The following is a 19,850-nucleotide window of genomic DNA, read 5'->3' as shown; positions in this document are numbered from 1 at the left end:
GACCTTTCCCCAAATCTTCGTTCGCGAAGACTGGCCATTATTATTATATAGACGATTGCAGAGATTTTTCACTGCTCCAAATGATCCTAGAAATATTTCATGGTGACATCAGGTGCACTGTTACAAGCTACCTATACGGGTGTACACATTAAGACTTCAACAGACATCAACAAAGTTGTAGCTTTACTGAATGCAGTGTAATGCATCTCTTTTACCATTGATACAATCTCATCCCTTGCACAGATATTTTTCCCTATTAAAAGATAGAAATTTTATAATTAGTTACAGAACAAATCTATTTATTTCTGAAAGAAAGACCAGAACAGGTTTTATCTTGTGGTTTTCCGCGGGAAAATGAGTCTCCAGTTGCAAAGAATCACTCCTGAAAGTTACAGGTGTAGTTACTTTCAGAATGGTATCAAGAATACACAAAACAATCTCTTCCAAGTATTGGGACAAGAGGAAATGGCTTCAAGTTGCACCAGTGGAGGTTTAGACTGGATATTAGGAAAATTTCCTCATGAAAAGGCTTGTCAAGATTTGGAGCAGGCTGCCCAGGAAACCGGTTGAGTCACCATCTCTGGATGTATTTAATGTATACCTGGTGTAGACATAGGGACATGGTTTAGTGGTGAACTTAGCAGTCCTTGTTTAACAGTTGGACTTGATGATCTAAAAGGTCTTTTCCAACCTGATTGATTCTATGATTGCATGATTCTAGATTTCTCACATTTAAGCTACAGGTAGAAATCACTAGAACAAATCAGAAAATTATCTAAGACGTGTGTAATATAAGACAAGGTTTCCTCCTCAGATCTTCTATATGCATTCCAATACTGTTGAGGGAGGTAATTCTCCCTTGATTTTCAAGTACACAAAGAAATTAGGCCTACTGTGAATGAAGTCCAAGTATAAAACCAGTGGGAAGGTTGCCATCGCAAAACAATCAGACATGATTCCATTATGATTCTGCAGTTAATGCTGCACTGATTCATTTCATCCTGACTGAAGATATTTCCACAGATGTTTTGAGCAATGAGGAAAAAAGCCCCACTGGGGCTCAGGAGGTGAGTGGCCAGGTTGTCAGGCTGGCAGCTGTTACAGAAGTGCTGTGTGGACACCGTCAGCCAATAGATGGTTCCTCAGAGGCTTTTTCCCCCTCCAAGCCATTTTAGCCCCTTCATCTAGTCTTTTGTGAATCTTCTTTCCTCTCTTGTTTTCTACAGTCTTACTATGACTTATATAAACAGTAATCTCTGTTGACTGCATTTACAGGTGAATTATAATCCTCAACTCTAATTAGGTTCCACATAATCATCACAGATCTAAATTCTGGTTAAATGGTTCCATTCAGCTTTCTCAAACATTGACTTTGATGCACATTTACTATTTTTCAACTCACCCTATTTATGCATCATCTATTGCTGTAAATGGACAAAAAACCCCAACAATCTCAGAAAACAACTATTTTGTAAACTCTTTTCCTGGCTGATCTAGAGCAAGAAAATTTCTTGCCAAAAGTCTTTCTCCAGGGCATCTATAAAAGAATTAGGAGCCAATTTTATTTATATGTATGTGTCTCCTATATTGTCTGCCAGATCTTACCATCACCTCTCACGCTATATGGACCTTTGCCTGTTACAAGCTGTACTAAACCCAAAGATTCACTCCAAAATGTCCTGAAGCTTCAATTTATTTCATATTGGATGAACATTAATACACTATTTTACTCCTATCCTCAGATTTAACTTGAATTGCCTAAACCTTATAATCTGTCATGCTCTTCCACCTGTAAGGTAGGACTCTAGTTTCAACAGCATTCTGTTCGTTTCAGTGGAACATCTCATTTCAATGTCTGTTTTGTTTGATGCATTTTTTACATTAAAATATTTGATTTTTCCAAGATCCTTATGGTGTGAGAACCAGAAAACTGTTCAGATATAAAGTCGCAATATGTGCTTTCATGCCATACAATGTTTACTGAAGATAATAATTTATAAATTACAATATTGCTTATCCTAAAACAAACAAACAAAAGACAGGAAAAGCACTTGAACTCCACTAAAAGTTTTGGCAAATGCAGGGAGAAAGAAGCTGCACTCATAATATTTGGGGGTTTATCTTTTTAATGAGTAAAAGAACATTATAAAACATACATGCACGTGTAAATAGCTTCTAACTACACAGTTCATTTCATCTGTGGTATATTTGTCTTCTAATGAGTTAAGATATAGATTTAGGAAAGCACCAAACACCTTGAGTTCACTTTTAGGGAAGCAGATACAACATGATAACTCAATGAATAAGAAACACCCTACTTATGCACCAGTTAGTTATCTAGCAAAAGAGGTCTGTAAGAGATCTTAATAGAGATGTCCTTCAGTAATATAAATAAAAACAAGAAATGGTACTGTATCAAATTTTAAATTCAGATAAAACCCCATATTTCCCAATACAGGCAGAAAAGTGAAGGTTACTTTCAAATTAGCTTTTATTTTCACTTTCTTATCAAAAAAATAAAATTATATTGTCTCTCTGAAACACCATCATTAAACTTGTTTTGTCACTGAAAAATATTTAAAAAAACAACACAGCTCCCCTTCAACCACTCTGCCCTCCCCCCAACACTTACGACCAGCCGAACATGCATCCATTTTCCAATTTGTTATCCATGGGTAGTTTTTTTGTTATTGGATACAAACCTCTAATAGAAAACAGACAGATATACTGCTAAAGCTTTTCATATGCTAATAAACATAATTCAAGCTGCCATTGCATCACTTCCCAACAATATAAACATTTCTTATTTCAAGAACCAGAGTCTGGCACTCTCCGTACATTAAATACTACCCACTCTGCAAGCAAACTCATTCATTTTGAAGCAGTAAGGCATAAATCAGGATTAGTATCATCTGAACCAGTAACTGCATCACACTGGTTGAGGCTGATTGCTGTTTAAAGGGTAAACTATTCTGTCACACAGTTTTGTCTAATAAATTTATTTCTGGACAAAATCTAAACAACACTTTTCATGATACTTAGAAACAATTCCCAAGTCTTTGCAGAACAGATATATTGGGACCACCAGACAAGAGAGAAGGCTCTGTAGCCTTGAAGTGTACAGAAAACTGAGACTGTTGAGGGCTTACCTGTGTATTACTACAGTGAATGGTCCATCTAAACACCAAGAGCAAAATGTGAAACGCGATCATTCATCTACAGTAGCTTTTGACCCACCCGTGTGGGAACAGCTACTGCAGGTTTGACAGAAGGCCAGCCCACACCAAGCCACCAGAACAGGCTCGTACCCTGGCAGTCAACATTATAAAAGGAACCAGGTGAATGCTTGCTTTCCCCAAGTAGCTCGTTCACTGAAATCAGCAATTTTGTGACCACTGAGACTCTTCACAAATTCATATCTAATTTGGTAATAAGATCTGAATGAGGGTAAGAAACATTTATTGTTTGTTTCCAAGTGTATTAAGACCACATGAAGGTATGTTTGATTTTTAAATATTTTCAGAAGAAAAAAAAACAAATGAGCAATTTTGTTTCAGCCAAAGAGAACGTTTTGTTAAGCTGGAACAAAAGTGTTGAGGGTCTCTATTTTATAAAGGAATTGGAAACTTTTTCATTCTGGCTCAGCGGAAATTACATGTTGAGTGTGTTTGGGTTTATATACCTAATGGAAAAATCAGTTGTTTGCACAGCTGCACACTAGGAGCTCTAGAAGGGCTGCTGGCAAATTCAAAGAAAATTGTCTACACCTTGTCTTCACCCTTTCTTACATCTCAGCGAAACCTCCTTCCCCACCCCCAAGACATCACCCGTTGCTCTGAATCTAGTCCTTGCTATAGGTGATCACATTTTAACTATATCTAAATATTGCAAATCCTCTATGCCCGATGTGTGACATCCAAATGGGGACTTCCCTATTAATCCAGAGAAGGAAAAATCTTGCAGAAGTTCTTCTCATGTCTCAGGTATTGTCTAAAATAACCCTTGCTAAGGCAAGGCAGTTACAGGTGTTGATTTCATCTTTGAGGGTTTACTCCTCTCCATCAAATACCCTGATCAAAGTATCAAATACTCACTGTTTGGCTGTACTTTGAAAACTGTTCAGAGGAAGAAAACCTATTGCTTATGCTTTGTTACTTGTAACACCAGTCTTCTTTCTATAACCAGTAGTGATTGCAGCAGCAAGCACTTTTGTGCTTATTCCGGGTGACTCATCTGTCTCTCATCTCTTGTTTAGGTTTCAGGTATTTGGACTTTTGTGTTCAATGATCTCATATATTGCAGTCTCTTGGATATTCTGACAGCAGTAATTGTCATTATCATCATTATACATAAAATGTCTGTGTCATGCCCCATCATTCTAGGTGCCAGTCCTCTACAAAAATAGTCACCCATACCTATTCTTTGTCATCGTCCTTCCCATCCTGTCTCCTTTACTCACTTTTCAACATGATAAGAACGGATGACAAAAAGTGGCCAGGCCTTTCCTATCTCCTCATCCATTTACCATTGCCAGAGACTGAATAAGGGCAGATGGACCATTTGTCCCAGTGGGATCTTTCTTGTGTTCTTAATTCTCCTATCCACCAGCAACTAAAGGGAAATAGGTTTCAAAAATCATTAGGAAAGCAAGCACGATCTCCTTGAAATTAGGCTTCCTCTGCCCAGTAGCACAGCTGATTCTTCGCTGTAGTTTTGATGTTAAAATATACGTTTTGCATATTCTCTGAAACTTGAGAATAGCAGGGATCAACCATGAATTTACCTCTTTCAGAACTGTGTACTGGAAGCCAGACTAAGTCCTACATTTCACTGGCATAAATGGAAGTACATCGAAGCTTAATTTTGTCTCAGTGTTTACGTAAGAAAAAAAAATAGAGAAAAATTGTATTTAAAGCAAAAAAAGTTAACTACCTAGACACACACACACACACATACATATAATAAAACAAAAAAACTGATTTCAACATCTAATATCTCTTCTTTTTAGCCAGGTCTCAGGTCTTATTCCTACTGAATGTGCATGCACGTCTTTCATAAGGAGATCAGGTATTAATTATTTCTTCCTGTCTGCCCACTGCTGGCTTTTTTGCTCCTTCCTCTGAAGTTTTTCATAGTGACCAACCCTAATCTTACAGGACCTTCTCACAAACCTGCTGGATGGTCACAACCCTGTGCCAGGGTTCCCTTCAGCTGCAGTGCCATAGCATCCAGGAATCTCCATCTTTCCCCAGCTTTTTTTCTCATGTGCTTGTGTATACTAGCCTGTACTTATTCCCCGTGGTTTTAAATTCTCCCAGATCTTTTTTTTGGCTTTTTGGTTTGTATTGTTGGTATTTTAAATTTTTTTTGTAGACTTTGGTTTTCACAAATACTAGTCTATAACTGCTGTTTGGAATCAGTGTTTACAGTACCCAAGAGAGCTTCACCTTTTTTTGTATACAATTATATCTCCCAGACAAAAGAATATATTTCTCTGAACAATGTAAAATGAAATATTTTTTCATTACCTTAATGTAAAAAATGTATAAATTCTTAGTGGGGCAGAAGGCAATAGAAAATTCAGAATTTAATAATAAAAGCTACATTTCCTGGGAATAGTTCTGCCTTCAACTTCCCAGTTTCCTTGCAAGACAGAAGGAAATTTTACCAAGGTTGTCTTTGCCTGAGGGGAGCATGCAAGTAACTACATAGATGCCCAGTAAGAGCCTGTGAACAACTAAATAAGGTTATTGTTGTAACAATAAGAAAAATTAGGTACTGATATAAAGAATATAGAAGTTTTAGGTTTATTTTTAAGGAAATTAGCATTAAAAAAAGGTCCTCTATACATAGAAATGCCCCTTCTGATATGCCCATGGTTAGACTTTTGTAGTGATGTATGATTTATGAAGCTGCATACCAAAATAATGGCAAAACAAAACAACCAGGCTCAGGTTTGACTGGAAATTAATTTCAAGTTGTTATTTCTTTGTTATAAAGAGATTGGTAGACAGAAGCTAAGCAATGGATTTATGCCTGCATAAAATCCAATGATAGTAAAAATAAGTGGATCAAACAGTATTATCCTTACCACAGCAAAGAAAAATTTATTACATATCTGAACTCCATATGGGACTAAATCTAGCCCTAGAAATAATAATAACATGTATGCTGCTCAAATTACATTTTGCTAAGGATTCAGAGTACAAATTGCCCAATTCAAATCCAGACATGTAAAAATAAAATCTGCAAACAGATTTATTCTAAATTCATTTAACACTACCAGGAAAATAAAATTGATTAACTGTCTACTGTAAATCTTCCAACCTTCAGGCTCTCAGGTAGCCATCAATATAAATTTCTGACATTTAAGCATTCATAGCCATCAGAATTGTACATATACACTAAATCAGACTGGTACTCAAGGCTCAGAATTTTTTTACTATGTGTATGTTGTTGTGCGAGTCCACCTGGTTTTGCTTGTATATTACAAATTTGAGATATAGACACAAGTAAGAAAACAGAAAAATCTAAATAACCATGGGGGTTATTAAATACTGTGAAATCACAGATTTTCTTAGGTAAAAAAAAATGTAAGATTTTTCTTGCTGGACATCCCTAAAATCACTGTTCAGTCGAATCAAATAATATAAACGGAGGTATCATTTTTGATAATAATTGCAATATGCATATGTATGGAATTTATAATACTTCTCTCTCAAAATACTTAAAACGCTGAGAATGAATCAAAAGTACCTGTTTTGAAAGTCAGATTCCACTGATAACCCAAATATCCATTATAAGGAAAGAATGGGTTTCGTTTCTACTGATAAGCTTTGAAAGACAAAAAGAAAGCAGAAGCAGGAGACATTTTGTTATCTGAACATGTGTAACAGACCATTATCTTTTAATGTTACCTTAACTTCCTTTGAACTGAAGTTACAAACATGCAACTAATACTGTGTAATCTTATCTTCTAAAGTAGCTCTAACAAATCAGATTTGTTAGGCATCCTGGCCTGTATCAGGTGTAGTGTGGCCAGCACGACCAGGGGAGTGATTCTACCCCTGTGCTCACCACTAGTTAGGCTGCACCTTGAGTACTGTGTCCAGTTCTGGTCCCCTCAGCTCAGGAAGGATATTGAGGTACTGGAGCAGGTCCAAAGAAGAGCAACAAGGCTGATGGAGGAACTCAAGCACAAGGCCTATGAGGAAAGGCTGAGGGAGCTGGGGTTGTTCAACCTGGAGAAGAAGAGGCTCAGGTGAGACCTCATCACTCTCTACAACTCCCTGAAAGGAGGTTGTAACCAGGTGGAGGTTGGTCTCTTCTCCCAGGCAACCAGCAGTAGGATAAGAGGGCACAGTCTTAAGCTGTGCCAGAGGAGTTTTAAGTTAGACATTAGGAAGAAGTTCTTTACAGAGAGAGTGATCAGACATTGGAATGGGCTGCCCAGGGAGGTGGTGGATTCATCATCCCTGGAGGTATTTAGGAAGAGACTGGATATGGCACTTAGTGCCGTGGTCTAGTTGAAAAGATGGTGTTGGGTCATAAGTTGGACTTGATGATCTCAGAGGTCGTTTCAAACCTAGTTGATTCTGTGATTCTGTGATCTTCCAAAACTTATCAAATCAATCTCAGTCTCAAAGACACTTCAAACCCAATTATTTCAGCTCTGAATTTTCCATCTCATCTACCTACTGTACTCCTATCAGCCTTTCAGCATTTTGGTTGGCTGGCAGTTAACTCATGTTGTCTCCTCTTCCTGTACAACCCATTAACCTCACCTAGTGAAAATATTCAAACAAATACTTTCCCAGTCATTTCCAATATCGATTACTACAGTTACTAGAGAGATCAGTAAGCTACTTTCTATCAAGTTCTCAGTAACATCTTTGTAAATGATTCTATTAGAAATGCATTGATAAATATCGTGCAGCTTGATTTTATATTAATTTAATATTGAATTAAGTATCCTCAAATATCCCTTATCCTACCTGGGAGAGAAACACTTTAGGAAATGGTGAGACAGCTGTCATTCTCTGATAGCAAAAACATGTCTAGAAAGAGTTAATGTTAGAAAAATTATCATCCAGTGATCTGAGTATTTATGCATGAGACAGTATGTAGTATCATCTTCCATTTTTCTATGTACCAAATTTTAGGTAAATTCTGTCTGATTTTTGCTTACCTAAACACTGTGATAATTCTGGCTTAAAATGATCAAAATTTAGCCACACATATAAGGGAAGCAAATGGCCTATGCATGGAACAAGGGCTGAGGGGCTTCCTGGGGATAGTTTTCCACAAGATGCAGCATCTCTTAGCTGTGATAGAAGGATCTAGACGACTCCCTAAAGTGACTTGTAAAACTCTCTGAGCTTTGATGCAATATGTCTTCCATACTCTGTGTTTGAGACATTTGTTTCAGTGCCTAGCTCTGAAGTTCACTCCATGTGCTGGGAAATATAAAACGGAAAAGCATTAAGAATAATTGAATAAGTAAATTACTGGAAGATTCTGAGTGTGGAAAAAGAGATTCTGAGTGTGTATATAATTGTTTCAATGTACCATGTAATTAGCATACATCAAGTATCTGTAATTGCTTGTCGGTTCAAAGAAGAAACATTTTCTATAATGCTGTCTGCTTTTCAAAATGAAGAACATGTTTCACTAAGAGCAAGAAATCCAAAATGGAAATTTTATTATTATAGAGGAAAAAAATTGTTTTAGATTTCTCAATTTAATTGGCCATTTGTCATGGTCTTTTTTTTCCCCCCAAAATTAACTATCTCAAAGCTAAGAACAAATAAACTTTTCAGTTTCACACTAAAACAGACATTCACTTCAGATATAATACTGATGTGTTTAACTTCAGGTGAACAAAGGAAATCTTTCCTATTTTTGCACTTACCTTAAAAATCAGAGAAGAAAAGTTAAAATGACTTCTCACTTAGAACAACTAGATATTTATTTCTACCTGTAGAAAAATACGTAAAATTTTTCCTTATTGTTCAAAAAAATCTATGTTCCTCAGTCAGAGACAAAGTATTATGATAGTAAACAAGACCCAAAAGGACATTGAGTCTATTTGGAAGCAATGACAGATTTTCCTTGTTGTTCGATGAGTATAGAAAACGAGCCAAACAAAAAATACCATTTTTATTCCTTAAATCTTGGGCTTAAATGAGTGAAAATTCTTTTAGTTGTAAATCAGAGAAACTTGATATTAGTCTTAATGTAGCCAGAGAGAAAGTAAAAGGGACACCATGGGATGAGCTGAAAAAGAAGAAAACTGAAGAGGGGTGTGTTAAACCAAATACACAAAAAAGCTGGATTTTGGCAAGTTATTCTTGCATAAATTGAGTCAAGAGATGGTTTCAGATGAATCCTAAGAACCACAAGGTAACGTTTCCAAAATGAAGTGTTACAAGATGAGACAAATAAGTATACCAGAGACTCCAAATGAAGAGACAGCACTGGTGTCTTTGAACACTAAGTTCAAAACCAGCTAAATCTTACCTGAAAAACCTGAAACACAAAGAACTTTGGAGCACCTCATCATGAAAGGCTTACCTTTCACAAAGACTGGAACTAGTAAAAAAAGTGTATCTCGGCAATTTCTTTATCAATAACGAGCATTTCCAGAATACACATTGTACCCATAAGAGTATCCTTAAGACCCTGTCCCCATGTACAAGTTTCATTCCAGAGCCCAGATGTGGGATAGGCTGATGTAACCAGGCATCAGCCTGAGGCTTTAGCTTGAAAGGAAATACATAATATGGAGAGTCTACTCTGCCAGACTTGACAAAAGGAATGTTCTTAATTCGGGACTGAAGGATTATCCGATTCTAATACTAAAATCAAGTAATTGGAATTTTCTTGCCAACATATTTTCTCTACCATCAGTTTTATCTTACATGAGAAAGAATGCAAATCTTTGGAGAAAATGTATGAGCCTGAGAATATTGGAACTGTTTGTTTACCCTACTTTGAAGCTATTGAGACATATTTTGCCATTTTTTTTATTGCTTCAAGATGGAGTAGTATCATATGGTTTGTAAGCAGCAAGCTTTGTGCACTTATTGAAAAGGCCTGTTTGCTAAAGTCTTCATAGCGTATCAGATGTGGAGACAAATATTCTGGAAATAATTAAATATAAGGAGACAGAAATAGGGAAAATTATGATATGGGTTTATCAGAGGTAAAATACATAACACTAGATTGATGTCTTTCTTTTGATAAAATAATTGATTGTCTAAATAAAGACAATAACACAGACCTCATTTTTCTGGACTACTGGCATCTGATATTAATTACTATGGGAAGTCATTAGTTAAACTGGAGATTAGTAGGTTCTCTGATGAAAAATGGACTGATGAGGGGAACATGAAAAGAGCAGTGCTGAAACCAGCTGGAGCAGTTTACCAGGAAAGGTTCCCCACGACTGCATTGAAAATTAATCTTGAAATTTTTCATTAGTGAGGTTGCCTCAATTACAGTAGCAACAAACTTATGATTTGCAGATGAACCATAGTCAGGAAGCATCACCAGTCTGGAAGAGGCAAGGGAGGACCTGAGTACAAGAGTGATGGAAAGGGGATGAAAAAAATACTGGCTGAACGTGAGGCAGCAGTGTGCCCGGGTGGCCAAGAAGGCCAATGGCATCCTGACCGGTATCAAAAATACTGTAGCCAGCAGACTTAGGGAAGTGATTGTTCCCCTGGATTCAGCACTGGTGAGGCTACACCTTGATTCCTGTGTCCAGTTTTGGGCTACTCACTACAAAAATGACATTGAGGTGCTGAAGCGTGTCCAGAGGACAGCAGAGCTGGGGAAGGGTTTGGAGCACAAGCCTGATGAGGAGCAGATGAGGGGGCTGGGATTGTTTTGCCTGGAGGAAAGAAGGCTCAGGGGAGATCTTATCACTCTCTACAACTACCTGAAAGCCAGATGGAGGAAGGCCTTTTCTGACAGGCAGCTAGTGATAGGACGAGAGGACGTAGCCTCAAGCTGCACCAAGGGAAATTCAGGCTGGGCTTTAGGAAGAATTTCTTCACTGAAAGGGTAGTTAAAGATTGGAATAGGTTGCCCAGGGAATTGATGGAGTCACCATCCCTGGAAGTGTTCAAGAAATAACTGGATATGGCACTTAGTGCTATGGTTTAGTTGACATGATGGTGTTCAGTAGAAGGTTGGACTTGATGATCTTGGAGGTTTTTTCCAACATTATTGATTCTGTGATTCTACGTGCAGTAGTAAAGTTAATGAAAAAACAACAAATAAGAATTTATCTGGTAAACTGGATAATCATAAGTTGAAAGTGACCACAGAGAATAAGGACCATGCAGTACTGACTGGCTGCAGAATGAGAGGAGTCTTCTATTCATGCTATAGTGCAGCTGCAGGTGGGAAACCAGGATGAGCACTCATTCATTGCCACAGGAACACACCCCCAGTGAGAGCAGCTTTCTTATTTTGCTACAAATGTACAGTTGTCTTACTTCTTTTACACTTACTAGTGACAGGATTTGCTAAAAAAAATATAGATCAGAGATCACATTGAACAGGACTTCAGTGAACATCATGGTGAGAGTGTGTGCATGTACATGTGCACAGAATCATATATAGATATATCCAGAAGGTACACCATAACTTGGCTTAAATAAAGTATTACCAAATAGGTACTTATATGAACTTGGCAATTTAGATGATACTTAGAAGGCATCTCATTCTCTCCCTATGGTATTTCTGGTAAAAGAACTATTACTCCTCATATAATATACATCATATTTCTGCTATTCACATAGATATCATGTTTAATGTCTTTAAGGTAATTTGGACATCAAATCCAGTAGCATGTTTGTCTTGTTACTGAACTATGGGAAACCACTGGGAACATAAACATGCAATTATAGATGAAAGAGCTCTTATGTCATCGTGTCCTATCTGGCCAATGTATGACTCTTCCCTCAAATATATGCCTGAATCCTTCAGATGGGGTGATATTTTACATAATTTAAGTGATAGGTCTTCCACCACTTCCCTTAAAATATTATTCTTCTATCCTCTATATTTTTATGTCCGTGTGAATTTTAAATCATATATTTGGAAGCAAATATATATCATACAATTAACTGACCTCCAAACACTGGAATGCTGGTATTACTTCCTTACTTTTAAAGAATAATTCTGGATGCAAAGACTAAGTAATACTAAAAATAAACAAAAGGGAAGGAAAATAGGAATAAACTGTCTGAGAAACCTTGTTTTGTGAGGCAACCTTCTGTAATAAGAAGCTATCAGGCAGTTCTAGAAAGCCACCCTACAGATCCTCTGCACTGTTCTCTACACCCTAAACCTCAATGCACACCTCAGGAGTCTACAATAAACTCAGAGACTGCAATTAAAGACCAAATGCTACAACAGGATACAGAAGAGTCGATGATATCCTCATTGTCATAGGCCCTTGTAGTAAAGTAGTCTAAATAAAATTCACAGGTCTCAAGAATCAGACCTATTCCATACAATAAACAAGACAATCTATATCCCTCTCTTTCAAAATCTACTACAAACATTTCCTCAAAACTCTTTAAACCTTCATTGATTTTTCCTCTCTTAGAGCACTCAAGTTCTCATTTTTTAAGCATTTTTAGTCACTAGAATTAGTCACCTAGATTTTCTTTTCCATTGAATTGGTCACCTGTCAGAGATCAAGAAACATTTGGACAATGCTGTCAGGAACATGATGTGAGTATTTGGGCTGTCCCATGAAAGGTCAAGAGTTGGACTCAATGATCCTTATGGGTCTCTTCCAACCTAGGACATTCAATGTTTCTGTGATATTCACAATATAAACCTGTTGAGTCTCAAGTTGAGCATCTGTTTTCCAGAGCTTCCTACACAGCTGTTTCATATTCTTTTTGTACCTACCTCCTCAGTCAAGCAGATTTAATTCTTATTGGTGAGGATTTACTTTCTGGTCTTCTTTTTTCTAGCTTGTCTTCTCCCTGGACATTATTCCGATATACCTAAAGGACACAAACACCATTCCTCCTTTAATTCAAATATAACTCTTTGAATTGGTGGTCTTCCTCTTTGGGTAATTAAGCATCATCTGATGCTGCTTGCTTTAACCTCTAACCTGACAAAAATTCATCACTACTCATTACCTTTACTGTTGTTGCTCACTCTATAGCTAACTGTCACACAGACCTTTTTTCACAGATGTAATATCCAGATTTGTAATTTTATGGTTAACCTCAGAGTTGTTTACTCCATCATCACTCCAAAGCCCTATACAGATATCTTTGTTTCTTTCAGCTGCATTGCCAGTTCTCTGTGATCCCAACATCCTATCATCTTCATTTCCCGCAACTAGTCTGATATTCCAGGTGTTGTTGGCATGGTTGCCATTTCAGTCTTCTTAATTTTCACCATAAGCAAAGCAAACCAACAGATAGGTCCACATATTTGTCTCTACAGGTTCTCACTTCTCTATGCTGTTACTTTTGCTAACTTCATATTTCCTTCAATTTTACATCTTCCTGCCTTAGCAAATGGTTCTCTGTTACAATTGTTTTCTTGGCAAACCCACATTAAGTGTTTTTTTAAATGTGATTCATCTTTCTAATCAAATTTAAAATTCAGATGCACAAAAAACATGAGCAAAGCAGGAAAGGAGCTAAAGGGGTTCGCCAGGATTAAGGGATTTGACTGAGTTGTTCATCACCAGGAAAACTGCAGCATTTTGCTAGAGCGTGCTTCCAACACAACTCTGCAGGAAAACAGCCTATAAGAGAAACTGTTCTTTGAAGGACAGACATCCAAAAGACTGACCAAGCCATGTCTGGTTTGTTGTGGTGGACTTCGTTAAGATGGAGCAGAATTGCTGACCCTTGTGTTCACCAAATTTTGAAAATCTAGTAAAGATGGCACAACAAAGGTATACTTACTGGTCTTTAGGGAGACTAATTCTTTGTTACTTATCACTCTTCAGAAAGGGTAGCTCACTATGGCTCAGGAAGCTTCTAAGAGGCCCTAAGCATTATTAGTCTAAGGAGAGGATACATGTGCTCCCATATATCTCACCCTCACATTAACCAATTCAAGGACAGCTGGACACACTTAGACAGAAGATGGCTTACCAGTGTTTTTAATGCATGCTCCAATCCAAGAACTGGAAGTCATCAAAAGGGATTATCTGGAGAATTAGTCAAAATAAAACCAAAAGAAGTTTTTCTTTACATAACGGATAGTTTAGATGTGTGATTTTTTTTTTGCCACAGTACACTTAAAATGCTAAAAGTTTATGTGTTTAAAAACTAAATTAGTGGAAGAAAAACATACCACATTTACCACAACACTTTCTATCTTTAAGGAGTCCTATTGTCACAAATCACCTGAACAGGATAAAAAATTAGAGCCTGAATACCAGTGATTTCAGAACAATGCACTTTAAAAATTGTAACTCACCGGAAGATTAAGCAGCATGTTCATAAACAACATCTGAACAGACAAACAGACATACCAATGATTAAATTATTCCTGGAAAAGAACTGTCTCAGCATAAGCTAACTGTTACAATGCTCATGATCTACAAGAGTAGGGTTGCTAAACAGTAGAAAATCGCCTGGAAGGATTTCATTCTTAATACTTAGAGAAGATGAAAATTACTCTCTTCTGTACAAAGCGCAATAAGAATTCTGTACAATATAAACTGTAGTTTTTTCTGCGCAGTAAACATCTATATTGCCAAAGAAGAAGGAACAGGTTCTTGAATTGTTTGCATTGTCTTTATCTAACAGTCTAGTTTGTCTAATGAAGGACTGAGCAGCGAGTAAGTAAACCTCATGGTGTGAGGTGATACTGTATGTTCTTACTAGTATAGGTAGTATGGCTACACTGAATGTGGTGGAACTTGCTTGTCATCATCTACCAGCCTGCTGAGATAGTGTTTCTCTTAGCTGATATGGCCACACTTTGAAACCAACTCAGAATTGAATCATCATTTAAGGAGAAGGACTTCCCACCTCCTGCAAAAGAAAGGCAAACTGTGTACTGACCATTCTGTGTGACAGCAGACCACGCTTCAGCCAGTACACAGCACACAAAATTGGACATCATTTGTGGTGTAAAGCTAGCTAAGCTCCTGGGATGTTCCAAACACAATGTGAACAGTAAATGATTTCCCAGCACATTTTGGTAAGAACTGAGTGCACTGGCAGAGCAGTTTATTGAGTCTTGTATTGCAACTATTCTGACTACAATTTCCAGTGTTTCAAAAAATGCTGCTTGGGCACAGTTCTAAACCCTACCAGCACATTAGCTTTCATAGGAAAGTCAGTACTTCAGTAAAAACTCTTCTTCTTTAGAATTAATGATATTACTTAGCACAGGGATAGTGATTCACTTTCATAGATAAATTAATCCAAACTGAGAATCTGGTTTGGTATTAGATTATTTATTTTTATACTACATGACTCCAAAAGTGCACCTCAGATTCTACTGCTTGAGCTGCAAATTAAAAAATAATTTGCTCAGAATTTTACGGTCAAAATTGTGTATTAATATATGTCTTAGGTGTTCATTTTGGGCTGAAGGTCAAACACTGTTGTATAGATTTTCTCATAACCACATTTCCCAGGAAAGCAAGGCACCTCAGTTTTCCCAAGGCAGATCCAAGCTGTAGAGTTCAGTGGGGATGTTTGTGTCTGTGTGTGTCTGTGTGTGTGTATGCGCCAGCCCTGGCAATTCTAGTTTGACCTGTTTCAGACTCTGATAGAAGACTCTCAAGCTGACACATTGGCTTCTTTGCTAATATAGAGTCAAGTCCAAACTACTGCAGATTTTAAGAGAGACATTCAAGCCTAACATTCCATTGCAGGCCTCTCTGCAACCATTCACTCTGAAACTATAAACTGTCTCAACAAACTAAAATATAATTTTCATACTCTCAGTCATTGTGGTCTATGTATTACTGAACTACAAATGTCTGACTAGTTCCACACCATGATTAATGAGTTTCTTAAGTATCTTCTATCTCAGAGGAAACCAGAGAAATGTAATGCTGGTCCTCTTCCCTCTTCCATTCACTCAGACTTGGTAGAGCCAGCAAGGCCAAGCATCCTGGGCTACCATCCATCTGAAGTGTGGGCCTCTTGGAGGAAAACCCTACATCGTAAGATGCTACAAAACAAAGCAGCCTTCAGCACATCACAGCCATACTTAAGAAAAAAAAGAGCACACAGACTAAAATGAATGCCATATATTATTAAACACGATATATTAATTTCTAACAAAAGCACTGAAAGAAATTTAGATCAATTCTGAGGATGAAGCAGACCTTAACAGAGACCAAACAACCACTCAGATAAATATTTTATAGTTGTAAAGATGTGAAGCAATAGAGTTTCAAGCACCGTTTCCACACAAGGACCAATTTCTATTTTGGAACTTAGACCAGAACCCAAAAAACTGTTTGAGTCCTTTCAGACAGTGTGTGACATGCTAGGTCCTATAGAAATAAGGCACAGTTAGTTGTTCTAATTGGTTTGTTATTACAAGAAAGATGCCTGCTGGCTGTCTGCAATGTAAAAACCATGCACTTAGAGAATGTTTCAGGAGTGGCCACAGCTGCTCATGTTTAAAGTGCAGTGAATATCTAAAAACAGATTAGCTTTAGGCAGATTACTTAGACTGCTAGGTTCTATCTCAGTGATATTACTCAGTGGCTTTAAAGGTGGGATGCAGTCATTTAACCAAGGTTGGAATATAGTGTTTGTTGCATAAGAAAGGATTGGAAATGTGTTCACTTTCTGTAGTTCTGTGATTCTGTTATGTCATGACACATCCCGTAAAAATTCTCCCTCACATACACAGACCTCTAGAGTCTAGCTTCATACATTTAGGCTGAAGTTAGATAGTATAATCATTATGATGGCATTTTGAAAAAAAAGTGTTTGGCCTATGGTTCATACCAGAAAAATCTTCATTCTCCAAGTGAATGAAGCAGCTCATATATCCTGGGACACCACCCTGGAATCCAGGGAATATGGAATAGCAGTGGAGGAGACTCTTTCATAACCTTGAACCTGAGGTGATGGCTACTGAAATAGTGTGTTCACTATCATCTTCTATTGAGGACCATAACTCAAGGATGTTAATGGATAGGCAAAATTTTACAGAATTGCCATAAGAATTATTAAATTACTGAATAATTTTCCTTCCAGAAAAAGAATAAATGATTGGATATCATATCTTCTGGTCAAGGATTACAGAAACTCTATTTATTTATCTTGCCATAAAAAATTAGGACTTGATATGACCACAGCCTGTAAATAAGCACTTCCATGGAAGTAAAATTTCAGCAATGACTTGGGTCTTCAGCCTAGAAGAGGAAGGGGTACATCAAGGTCCAGTAGTTGGAAGAAAATGTGTGACTAATTCAGGCAAGAAATAAGGCACAAACTTCTAACAGTGAAAGAGTTTTTTCACTGGAACAAATTACCTCAGCTTGCAGTGGACTATCACTCTCCGCGCTGGTTTCAAAATAGAGATTGACTTTTGAGTATGTAAGAGAGAGTATGAGAGAGAGGCAGATATGCTTTAATCTAAGCACAGTTTCATTTAGGGAAGAATTATGGTGTGTTTTATAAAGGAGATCAGGCAAGATGAGTCAAATACTCCCTTGTAGATTTGGGATCTATGGTTTTATGACATAGATCTATTGTTCATTACAACTAGTCTTATAAGATTTTTTTTTAAATAATTTCATGAAAAATCCTGCTCAGCTCCCTGGGCACCAACCTCTTCAGCCTGTGGTGCAGGTACAACAGACATCCATATTACCCTCATCACCAGACTTTATTGCCTTTGCAGTTTTACTTTGTCTGAATTGACTTGCAAAACAACTGTACTGCAATCAGATTCTTTTCTTGGATGTTTAACAACCACTGCACACTTACTGGTAGCCCTGCAGCCCTGACAGTCAAGTGTGAGGAGCAATCACCACAGTTTCTCAGTACCTTTCCTGACTAATTTAATTGCATCCCTCTCAAACCACAACCTTATATTCCACTCTATGAGAGCCTTATGCACAGGATCCACAACATGCGTCTACTACAGCACTACTGCTAGGAACATTTTGGTCATACACAGAACATGGTTTTTGAAGCAAGGAGCACCATTTGGTTTAAGTGTGAATGGCACATTGATTACCCGTTTTTCTTGTATTAAAGCAGGAAAATTATACTTCTCCCTCCCACTTCCCCATCCTCTCCCCCCAGCTCCACCCCTCACCCCCAATATCTGCTACAAAAAACTTCCTATTCTGGAGCATGAGGTAATTTAGAGCCAGAATTACTAGATCTATCCCAGTGGATATTTGTATTGCTAGCTTTACAGCAAGATGTAACAATGGTTATCCGAGACAAATTGCAAACTAGTGGTGGATGATATCACAAAAGTAAACCTTGAATGTGCTGAAAAAGAAAATAAGAGTAAAGGCCATCAGAATTTAGAGGAAGAAGGATGCTGTAAAATAAAACCACACAAATTTTAAAAACCTACAGTGTGTTCTGAAATATTTCTAAATCAGAATCTAACATATAAACATGATAGGCTATGTTATAAAAATGTTTTATTGTATTCATAACAAGGTGCTGTCAAGCATATTCTTGGCACTTTTTAAATAATAAATAGTGATAAGGAAATACTCATGACTTCACCACATATGAGCAATGCAGCCAGTACAACCTAATGCAAATAAAATCTTTATATCTCCACCTGTCATCATGTATTCTCTCTACCTATTATGTCAGCATTTTTAAACAGGAACTAAAACATTGATCAGATTACTATACACTGGATGTTTTAAAATCTCTGACATCTGGAACCTTTAAGTTCCTAAGAAAAGAAAATTTTAAAAGGCTCCAGAAAGTCAGAGGCAACTTGCTTCTTGAAAAATCAGGCTGTAAAAGAATAAGCAGAAAGCAGAGCTTGTCAGTGGAAAGTAAAATGTTTTCTCTTGGTTTAAAGTGAAAAACATAGAGAAAACACTTAAGTTTCTTAAATAACGGGAACTCTGTGATCAAAATAAAAAAAATTGCAACCAGTAGGCAAAGGACAAAACCCAGATGATTTTGAAAATTATACAATGACTCAGTTAAATAGTGTTCATTTGACTTGTAACAGCTTCTGTTCTTCTCTTGCTTTCCCTCATCTTTTCTATGTTCTTTATTTCCAGAAAAGAGCTGAGATATTTTAGTCCATCCAAACCCATGGACGCTTTAGAAAATTAAAGCTGTTGGCTTTTTATAGCCTCTTTTTCTGAGAACTTATATTATTTTTTCAGGTCTTAGGTTTCAGGCTTTTCTGTCTGAAGCAGATACTTTCCATGATATGGATTAGACTGATGAAATGGCTTCTTTTCTCCAGAGTTTGCCAGCTGAAAACTTTACTGTAAATGATGGTACCCTCTCCACTCTCTAAATATATCTTAAAAGACAGCAGCATATAGGAGGCGTTGCTAACAAAGCTGCAGCACTACCTCCCTTGATTTCAATTCCAGGTAACCTCCTTAACAGGAAAATGCTTAGCCATGCTCTACATTAAACATGTTTCTGTGAAAATAGATTGCTTGATCAATCTACTTCTGATGGAAGAAAAAAAAGAGAAATTAAATGCAACACAAAAGTTGAAACAGTACAACATAATGGTACAATACAAAAGCATAGATAAAATCCTCAAGAATTTTACCTAAGGGCATAAAATTTATTCAGATTTTGCTCCCATTATAAAAGCATGTGAGTATAAGAGTATTTGAGACCTGGAACCATGTCTCTGACATT

The sequence above is a fragment of the Neopelma chrysocephalum genome, unplaced genomic scaffold, assembly GCF_003984885.1.
Source record: "Neopelma chrysocephalum unplaced genomic scaffold, ASM398488v2 Primary Assembly neopelma1_23, whole genome shotgun sequence".
NCBI lineage: Eukaryota > Metazoa > Chordata > Aves > Passeriformes > Pipridae > Neopelma > Neopelma chrysocephalum.
The sequence above is the reverse complement of the archived record's forward strand: the minus strand, read 5'-3'. Positions refer to the sequence as shown.